Below are 11,316 nucleotides of genomic sequence, written 5' to 3' on the forward strand. Positions count from 1 at the left end.
GAGTCCCCCACCGCACCCCTCCAGGTCATCACGGAGGGGCTTCCTGTGCTTTATAGCAAGGATAACATTAAATAGATTTCTGACACCACAGGGGGCTGCAAAATCCTTTAAGGAAACCCAAGGGATCTAACTTTTCTCATAATAATGCTGTGACGTTATTTGCCATTTAAACTCTTATTTTTCACATTCTCATCCTCTCACATGTGTATGGTAGGCTTTTTCAAAAGCTATAGGATATACCATCATTGTTTCAATGACGGAAGTCATATATACTTGTGTATTTTTGTATTTCAATAACTTCTTAGTTTTAATGTCACGTGGTGGATATCAATGGATATACCTCATATAAACAAAAATTTTTTTAGTGCTTAGTAATTTTTAAGTGCATAAAGTGTTCTTTTAAATTATAAACAAGAAGTATGAGAATCTCTGCTTTAGAGTCATATCTCACCTGTCCCCACGTAGTTCCGAGGACCCTACATCTGATGAGTATAAAAACTTAAATTCAACTTGAGATTAAATCGTTCTGGAAGTCTTCCTAGTGTCCGCGGTACCACATTATACATTTCATTGCCTACTCTGCCAATGGATGACATTACAAAACCAAGAGAAACACAGTGGATAAGAGAAAAAGCAAAATAGCAGTGATATGCCGCCACCTGCAGGTAACGCTGTAAATTACAATTGTTGTTGTATTAGCCGCTCAGTAGACCCTTTGCGACCCCATGGACGGTAGCCCCCAGGCTCCTCTGTCCACGGGATTTCCCAGCAAGAACACTGGAGTGGGCTGCCGTTTCCTTCTCCAGGGGATCTTCCCACCCCAGGGATTGAACCTGGGTCTCCCGCATTGGAGGTGGATTCTTCACCGCCTGAGCCACCAGGAAAGCCGTGAATTACAATGATTTGTTTTAAATGTAAGTAAATCGGGGACTTTCCTGGTGGTTCAGCAGCTAATAGTCTGTGCTTCCAGTGTCGCAGGTGAGGGGTTGATCCCTGGTCGGGGAACTCAGATCGCACGTGTCTCTCGGTGTGGGGAAAAAAAAAGAAAAAATTAAGGAAACTGTTTTCTACTTTTATTTTTCTGCTAGTCTTTTAAAATCACCATCAAGCTTTTGTTGTTTAGTCACCAAGTTGTGTCCAACTCTTCTGTGACTCCTTAGAGCCTAGCTCGCCAGGCTCCTCTGTCTATGGGGTTTCCCGGGCAAGAATACTGGACTGAGTTGCCATGGCCTTCTCCAGGAACTTTCTTTCTTTTTCTTCTGCTGGTCTTATCAGATCCCCATCAAAAGCTAACGAACTGGAAATATTAGAGGGAAGTCCTAGCCTGATGTTTCCATTTTGTCACCGTTCGATGGTGCTAATTGCTATCTTGGCTAGTTGGATGGGGGCAGTTTCAGTAAATTGCAGTTGGTTTTTCCCACTGAAGGCTCTTATCCCTCAGGTCAAAGACCCAATGTGAGGGTTGTGCCAACTTCTGAGAAGATCTACTCCAACAGTACTGGGGGTCTGGGGAAAAGACCACTGGCTGGTCTGTGGACCTGTGGGACCTACGGTGAGCCTCCACCATGGGCAGTACCTGACGCCTCACAGCGACAGAGCCAGGGGGCGTGATGATGCTTCAGGTCTCCATGTCTCACTGTCAGCCCCACCAGCTCTCCAAATATTTGACATTTCCATCCCCAGTGAACAGTTCACTGAGTCCTTAGGTTCCTCTGCAGAAAGACCCAGAGCATTGTGGCTGTGCCCTTTTCCCTGGTGTTGCAAGATCCTTCTCACTCGGGGTGCTCAAGTCAGGGCAGGCTGTTCTGACTCTTATTGGGGTACCTGCCATCAGCCTTCTGATTATCCATTCTCAGTTTCTCCTGATGGTATCAACTGTGCAGTGTCCTTGCTGACATGTGTTTTGCCCCTAGGGCCATGGTCTTTTACTGTGCTCAGCCGAGTCAGTCGTGTCCGACTCTTCGCCACCCCATGAACTGTAGCCCCCCAGGCTCCTCTGTCCTTGGGATTTCCCAGGCAAGAATACTGGAGTGGGTTGCTGTTTCTTCCTCCAGGGGATCTTCCCGACCCAGGGATCGAACCTGCATCTCTTGCGTCTCCTGCATTGGCAGGTGAGTCTTGACCACTGAGCCACCTGGGAGGGTTCAGAAGAAACTAGAAATTCAAGACCGGGCATCAGCACAGATATACGATCCTGTGTCAGCGCCCCATGCTTTCCCAGGCAAGGCCTTGACCTCGGCACAGCTGATCTGCTAGGTTGGGAGTTTAGCCTTCTTTGGGATCAGACGCTTTATCCACGGGCTGTGTCCTCAGCTTTCTCTGGGCTCCACTGCAGATGAGAGTTTCTCTGTAAGGCTCTCTGGTCTTCAATCCCAGACTTCAACTGCCTGGTCATCGCCTCCAGTCTTGTATCTTCTTTTTTTGGAGCAAAGTGAAAGTGAAAGCATTAGTCGCTCAGTGGGTCTGATGCTTTTCGACCCCCTTGGACTATACAGACCACCAGGCTCCTCTGTCCATGGGATTCTCCAGGCAAGAATGCTGGAGTGGGTTGCCATTCTCTTCTCCGGGGGATCTTCCAGTCCCAGGGATCAAACCTGGGTCTCCTGCAAAAAGAACTAAATTATAACCATTCCATAAATTGTCTTCTACAGTTCTCTCTTGCATTAAAAAAAAAAAAAAATGTAGTAAAATACACATAACATAAAATCACATTAACCATGCTAAAGTATACCATTCAGTGGTACTCAGTACATCTATAACGTTGTGCTGCAGATCTCTAGAACCTTGTCGTCTTGCAAAGCTGAAGCTCTGTGCCCATTAAACAGCAGTTTCCATTCCTTCCTCGCTCTAGCCCCTGGCAACCAGCATTCTGCTTTTGTCTTTGTGAACTTGATACTCTAAGCACCTCTTGTAAGGGAAGTCATACAGTGTTTGTCTTTCTGGCTCATTTCACCTAACATAATGTCTTCAGGGTTCATCCACGTTGGAGATTGTGTCAGAATTTCTTTTCTTTTTCAGGCTGAGTGATATTCCATTGTATGCACACAGTGAGTTTTGTTCACCCATTCATCTATTGATGGACACGTGGGTTGCTTCTGCCTTTTGGCTACTGTGAATAATCCTGCAAGGAACATGGAGGTATGAATATGCCTTCGGTACCTTGCTTTCAATTCTTTGGGGTAGATACCCCCAGAAGTGGGATTGGAATCAGAGACGCCATACTGTTTTCCATAGTCGCTGCATCATTTTACCTTCCCGCCAGCAATGCACAAGGGGCCCAATTTCTGCACATTCTTACCAAAATTTGCTATTGCTGGGTTTTGTTTTTTTTTTTTTTTTAGAGTCAACGTCTTTTTCTTTTCTTTTTTCTTGATGTCTGATCTTATTTGTTGCTCTTAGGACGTCTTGTTTTTGACTGCTCTCAGACTGGGCAGCAGGAGCTCTCAGAGACGACAGCCGCCGTCTCTTGGCAATCTGTTCCAGGTGTTTTCCTTTGACCTCCTTCAACCTCTTGGCCAAAAGTTTGACATCTTCTGCAGCCTCTTCAGAGAAGGACATGGCAACCCACTCCAGTGTTCTTGCCTGGAGAATCCCGGGGACGGGGGAGCCTGGGGGGCTGCCGTCTGTGGGGTCACACGGAGTCGGACACGACTGACCTGACTTAGCAGCATCAGCCTCTTCCTTAATTTTCTTGGTATGATGCTTCTGCGGAGTAAAGCACCAACATGGCAGAAGACACGGAGTACCAAGACGCTGAGTCCTCACCTTCTTTGTTTAGGGGCTTTCTCACCGCGTATTTGTGGACATTACCTTATTTAGAGAGATCGAAAAGTTTGCGGATTTTGCCATCTCTTATGGGGGTTTCCCAGGTGGCGGAGTGGCAAGGAATCCGCCTGCCAATTCAGGAGACATGGGTTTGATCCCTGGGTTGGGCTGATCCCTTGGAGTAGGAAATGGCAACCCACTCCAGTATCCTTGCCTGGAGAATCCCATGGACAGAGGAACCTGGTGGGTGGGCTACCGTCATGGAGCCGCAGAGAGCCGAACACCACCGAGCCGCTAAGCAGCAGTAGCAGCAGCAGCTAGTTCTTTCGGTGACGAGGCACAGTTGGATCAGCGTGCCCAGGAATACCCTCTGGCCCCCTTTTCTGCGATGGCCAGATTGAGGACACTCAGGTTGGCATCCACAGCGCAGCCCTGTACAGATCTGTGCTTTCTGTCTCCAGCCCTCTTTGGTCTGAATAGGAATGCCCCTTCCCGGCTGCAGTCAGACTCAGCCACAGGTCATTCTCTTCCACTTCCCCATTCTCTTCCATTTCCCCCATTTCCACAGGGAAAATACGCTTCATGGGGATACCCTGTTTATCATTCCCACCACCGATTCGGACTGCATAACCTTCCATTCTTCACCCAGAGCGTCAGCAGCAACCTCTGTGGCTGTATGCTTCTCCTGGAAAATATGAAGGTTTTCATTCATTGTCCACTTCAATGAGCTTCTGGCAGCCAGTGGTTGGGAAAGAGATGTTGAGTTTCATTCTGAGGCACCCATCTGCGTCCGAGGCCCCACAGAAAAGAGTGATAGTGGTCATCTTAATGGATGTGAAGAGTATCTCTTTGTGGCTTTGATCTACACTTGGGTAATGGTTAGTGATGTTAAACATTTTTGCGTGTGCTCATTGGCCGTTTGTATAAATTCTTTGGGGAAACGTTCCAAGTTCTTTGCCCAGGTTTAAACTGCTTTGTTGTTGTTGAGTTGGAGCAACTCCTGGTACTTTCTTGCCCAATCGCAAGAGATTGAGAGCCCACATAGTATCGTGTGTGTTTCTTAATTTTATCCTTCTATTTGTTTTTCTTGGCCCTAAAGTTCAATTTCTAGGAATCTAATCTAAAATTCTCCAACATCGCCGCAACGATTGATGCTGAGGGATGTTCACATACCATTGTTTGCAACAGAAACAAAAATAGAAACAACCCAAATGGCCATAAATAAGGAGCTGGCTGTGCAAAGGATCGTGTGTCTATACTATGGAGAACTACGTGGTTGTAAAAAAGACTGAGGTTGTCCAAAATATATGGACAAGGACCGACGTTAGAAACATGTAGACAAGTGAAAAAAATGTAATATATAATATGTATTCCATTTGTGTTTAGAAAATGTATTTAAGCATATAGAGATCACCGCACAATGTAGAGAATGTAGAGTGACTACATTCTCTTATCACAAGTCTTTGTTTGCGAGTAATAAACCCTCTTGAACCAGCCTGAGCAATAAAGGAATTTTTTTGAAAAGGCTCCAAATAAGTCTTATGGAGGTTCCAAGCCAAAAACCAGCTGTGAAAATGTCTAAGTTACATATGTAACTAGTCATTCTCTTCTCTCTTTGAATAGACTCTCTTTTTCCACCACCTGTAAAAATATAGTCACTGCAGAATTCTTGAGTTTACACGCCCACCACTCAAGAGATAGGCAGCTCCAAAATATCATAATGCTGATGTCTAGTTTCCAGGAGGGAGCTTCTGATTGCCCTCATTTGGATCAAGTGTCCACCCCTGGCCCCGGCAACTGAACTCAATTACAGGGTTGTTATGAGCTGGGTAAATCTATTCATGTACTTGTCGTACATTTGACGCCTCATTAATTTCCAAAACAATTGTGAGAGGTTTTATTGTTTTTTTTAATAACAATAATTCTTCATCTCTTATATAGATGAAGAAACTTGAGGCTCAGAGGCTATGCTTTAGACTGTATGCTTCAGGATTTAAAAAAAAATTTTTTTTTGATGTGGACCACTTTAAAAGTCTTTGTTGAATTTGTGACAATATTGCCTCTGTCTTCTGTTTCAGTTTTTTGGCTTCGAGGCATGTCGGACCTTAGTTCCCAGACCAGGGATCGAACCCTCACCCTCTGCACTGGAAGGTGAGGCCTTAACCACTGGACTGCCAGGGAAGTCCCCCTTTAGGATTTTTGCTCCAAAACCTGTGCTCTTTCCCCTACTCTAAAACCACGTCTGGTGACCTGTTATTGGACAGAGGCCATTGCATTTTCTCATTCATTCATTCAGTATCTGTTGAGCTACATGCTCATCTAGGCTCCGCTGAGATAAAACAATGAACAAAAACCAAGTCCTGCCTTCACCATGAAACAAAAAAGGTAATAAATAACACATGTGCTAGGTGGTGATAAGCGCCATGAAGGCAATTAAACAGAGAAAGACTAGCTGACAAAGGAGGCCTCCTGCAGGAATAAGAAATTCTGGTACCATCATCGAAAGCCATCAAGTGGGGCAGTTTTGCCTGGGGTAGAAGGCTGTGTCTCTCTCAACTAATAATAAAACCTCACCTTTGTATAGCGTCCAAGTTACCACCTGCTTTTGCATTAATTCTCTGATAACAGCGATTTACCTCCTCTGTATCTATTAGCAACACAAAAAATGAGCTTGCCAAAAAAACAAAAGCAAACTGCTCTCAATGTTGGTTAAATGATGGTGTCTGCTAAATCAGCTGAACAATCTCGAGGGCTGGGATTCTGCGAGCTCCCTTCCTTCAGGCTCATCGGGGATCCATCCCTTCACCTTCTTTCTATACCTGAGACCTGGCTCCCCTCCCACCAGGAGGAACCCACATTCCTTGAGCTTCTCAGAGGGCTGTTCCCTGTTCTATCCTTTGGCGCCACTGAGCTTAGCCCTGGAGGAAATCTTCCAGGTCCTCACTTTCACTTTCATGCCGTTTTTCCGTCTCTTCTCCCACATACCATGAACCTGAGGAATAAGGTCAGTCCATCTGCATCAATAGGAGAGAAGGTAGAGTGTGTGGGAACTGATGCAGGTGTGTTGAAGTGATGGGGGGAGCTTGTAGTAGTTCTGTTCTATTTACTTCACTCTTCTCAGAGAATCGGGAATTATGTCATTAGCTGAAACCATGAGGTTCATTAGCCATGAACCTCATGCCACTATCAGATGATTCCACCCACGATTCCTCTTTGTTGAAGGTCACCTACTGAGCCTGGGATCACACCCTCATTCTGTGGAGAGGCACACGGCCCCTCTGCCCACCACGGCTGCCCTAATTCTTGGTGGGTCCCATGTCCACGTAGGTGATCCTTCCAACACCCTGGCCTCTCCACTCCACGGCCTCTCCTCCAGCGGTCTTACTGACCACCCCACATTGGCCGCTCACTCCCATGTCCTTGCCCGTGACTTTGTCGTGGCCAATAACAACAACCCCACACAACCTCAGTGTCCATAACTCACCCCCTTCCGCCGCTGTCTTCCAGGTATTTTGGTTCTCACATTTCAAACTCCAACAATCCTTTAACCCCAGTGGGACTTTAACCTATTGATCCCATCATCCTTTTACTTCCTACATTTCCCCCACATTCATTTTCTCCGCCTTAGCCAACTAAATTCCAGGGTCATTATTACCATCACTTCTTGCTTGACCCCACCACTCTCCTGCCTGTCCCTTGCTCAGTCCTTCCCACCTGGCTCAACCACAAGGCTGCTGAAACCCATCTCCCTGCCTCCTCTACGCTTGTACCCTGGCAGCTGGAATAAGCTGTTGAAAAGCACCCAACTGTGCAGAATACTTTAAATCCATGGTGGGCTCCATACACTCCCCCTCTCTCCCAGTGACTGTTTCGTAGCTTCTCCCACCTCAAGCCTCTTAACAACTCCTCCTCCCATCAGCTGTCACTTTCAGCTAATGACATAATTCCTGATTCTCTGAGAAGAGTGAAGTAAATAGAACAGAACTACTACAAGCTCCCCCCATCACTTCAACACACCTGCATCAGTTCCCACACACTCTACCTTCTCTCCTATTGATGTGGATGGACTGACCTTATTCCTCAGGCTAAGCATCCCACCCATCTCTTTCCTGCTGCAGGACACCACGCCAGCAATTCTCTCTGGCCGTTCTCTTATGAAACCATTGCAAAGAAGTTCTTCCCCATAGCACTACTGACCAGTTTCTTATCCAGGTCACCAGTGACCTCACTGTTTATTTCTATTGCTAACTCTAGTAACTCTTGTTCATGGTGGTGGTTTAGTTGCTAAGTCTTGTCCTATTCTCATGACCACATGGACTCTAGCCTGCTAGGCTCCTTGGTCCATGGGATTTTCCAGGCAAGAATACTGGAATGGGTGGCCATTTCCTTCTACAGGGGATCTTCCCAGCCTAGGGATTGAACTCACGTCTCCTGTATTGCAGGCAGATTCTTGACCACTTAAGCCACCAGGGAAGCCCTGAATGGTTTAATTAAAAAAAAAAATCATTTGATTCAAAGAAAGTGTATGTGTGAATTGATTCAAAGAAAATGTATGCATGAATCAAGTATTCAATCAAAAGGGGGTAGTGTCACCTTTGTGTATAAAGTAAGCTGCTTTCAACCTCTGTCTCATCAAACTGTCCATCCACTGGAAGAAGCGCGCAACTCAGAAAACTTTGAGTATCACCCCAGAGATAACTACGGTTGTTAAAGAGTTTGTTTTGACACAGCGTTTCTCTTATTTTTACTGTTCAAACACATCGACTAGGGATCTTGCTAGGATCCAGATTCCGGGTCAGTAGGTCTGGATGGGGGCTGAGAGCCTTCCTCTCGCACTCGCTTCCAGAATGGCAGTGCTGCAGGCCCCCAGAGCACACGTCGGGTATCAAGGTTTTACGAAAGCCACAGTTGTGGTATTCCCTGACAATCCAGGCAGGACAGTTCCTGCCTTCCCTCGCAATCACATGCATTTACAATTATAGGAGACTTTATATTCCCCAGAGAATCTGAATACATGTCGTGGAAAATTGGCTGAGTTGCATTGAAATGCATTGGTTCAGCTTCCGCAGACACGATGCCTGAATCTGTGAATGCATTGGGGTTCCAAGAAATGCACGCGTGCGGGTCTCAGGTAGACGTATTGGTTTAAAGGAAAATTCACTGGATGGGAACTAAAAGGATTGCAGTGAAAACACATTGTATTAAGTATTTTACATAATTCCCGTAAACAGACGCAAGGAAATAGATGTTTCCATTCCAGTGGCAGTTCATTGAATTCATTGACATGCTGTTTGTTTTGCTGAATATGTATGAGTTTTGATGAAAATGCATTGCTTGGAAGAAACCAGCGAGGCTGGTTCCCACACAGCCCAGTTAGAACGTCCTTCTTAGTTTTATGCTGCCGTACCATCTTTGCTCTTCTTTTTTTTACGAGTTCATATTGTTCTCAATGTCCCATAGTGCTTACTGTGGCAGTAAATATAACAGTTTTATTTGTTCCTTGAGTTTCTGTATTTATTCTTTGAGTTTCTAATGTAGCAGGCAGGTGCATTGAACATGAAGGAATATAAATGTGACTAAAATATATGTTAGAGCAACAGCAAGATATTTTTCATCTCAAAATATTATTTTTCTGAATCTCTTTTTATATAAAAATGCATTCTAAAAAACGCTGAACTAAATCTAGAGAAGACTCTGAAATCATAATACTGTACAGATTGAAATGCTTCTGTACTAAACAGAAATGTTGGCGGTATTTCTTCAAGTAGAAATTATAATTACAGTCAAACTGCACTGGAAAGTGGTGTATTGAAGTGAGGAAAGAATTATTGTATGATCTGAACCAAATCAATGCTCTGATAAGAACCTGCATCAAACAGAGTGCTCATCAGTATATTGCTAATATCTTTCTTTTTTTTTTTGACTATGCTGCAATGGCTTGTGGGATCTTAGTTCCCCAACCAGAGATTGAACCCGGTCCCTCAGCCGTGAGAACACAGAGTCCTAACCACTGGACCACCAGCAAATTCCTGCTGGTCTCTCTTGTGAACCAAAGATACAAAGGCAAGAAGGCAAGGAGCGAAGGCTTTGTGAACTGTGACAGTGTTCCAGCTCAGTACGGCAGATCCTCAGACGGGTGAGAGCTACCGCACCTGCTCAGACAGTTGTGCAAAGTTATTCCTGATTCAACGTGAGAATTTAAAGGGGAGGGGAGGACAGGCGGGGAGTATAAATTACAGAGGTACAGTCAGTTTGATGTATTTATTTAACTCCCCAAAATCCGGCTTGACCAGAGAAGGTTGAACAGGAGACGCAGAAATGAGCTAACTATTACTCCTGGGCGTTAGGCACACGAGTGCCGGTTTCCTGAGCCAGTTATAAAATTCAAGGGCAGGTCCAAACTACAGGCTCCATGGCTTCCTCGACTCCAGTCTTTCTTACCCTTGTAATGCCACACCCGGAACACAGTCAGTGTTCCTCAAAGACCCACTCTCCCTAAGAAAAAAAGACATCACTTTTTCTCTTCTCAAAATCTAACCTTGTATATTCATTTTGAGGAGAGGCAGTCTGAAGTGCATTGGGGTGATGGATCATGGTGCCTCCCATTTACTTTCAAATGGCTAAGGAAAAACTGTTCCTATGTATCACTCTTATATTGTTTATCAACCTTATATTGTTTATCTATCCGTCGAGAGATAAGCAGAAGTGGTAAAATAACAGGTGAAGGGTATGTGGGTGTTTGCATTCCATTTTTCCAGCTTTTTGATTATTATTGGAGTTTACTTTTTGTAAATGGTTAGGAGGGGAATACCAGGCCTTGATTGTGTGTGAGGACGGAGAAGAAAGGGCTGAGTCTGTCTTGATGTATCACAAGTGCCTGACCTGAGGTGATGCTAATAAATAATTTTTAAATTGAAGTTTCTTTATTTGTCAAGAAGGAAGGAAAGAAGGAAAGAGGGAGATAGAGAGAAGGTGCTTTCAACAGTGTGATCTGACTTGGGAAAAGTCAAATTTGAACCCAGAAATCAGTTAAAATGAAGAGAAAGCAGATTTCTGGGGGGAAGGGAAATCTCATCCTGATTTTCTAAGTCCCTCCTCCATTTGGGTACACTTTTCAACCTAGTAAAGGATGTCACCCTAATGCCCTAAGACCTCTTATACAGTAGAATTTAATACTGTTATTGAAGCAGAAGCCCAAGCTATTGCAAAACCAGGAAAGAACCTAACCTTAAGTGCTCAAGATGCTGAACAACGAGAGAGCTTTATCTCCGTGGCAGTCTTCGTGTGACTTATATGGAAACCTACAGAAATAATAGGCCTTCAAGTATTTCTGAAGTAATGCTTCTGGGGGAATGGAATGCTTGTTGACTTCATCCCCTGGGGGAACAGCACAGTTTTTCTTCCATATATTCCCCAGGGTTAAAGATCTGAGTGGCGATAGAAACGTGGCATAGTCACGTTCTCCTGCGAATGATGGGGGCATAAATTCTTAGACTCGCTCCCCCGGTTGGGAATGGATGTTCCTCCGGGGATGGAATGCAGCTCTAGTCC

Source organism: Muntiacus reevesi, chromosome 20 (assembly GCF_963930625.1).
Source record: "Muntiacus reevesi chromosome 20, mMunRee1.1, whole genome shotgun sequence".
Taxonomy (NCBI): Eukaryota; Metazoa; Chordata; class Mammalia; order Artiodactyla; family Cervidae; genus Muntiacus; species Muntiacus reevesi.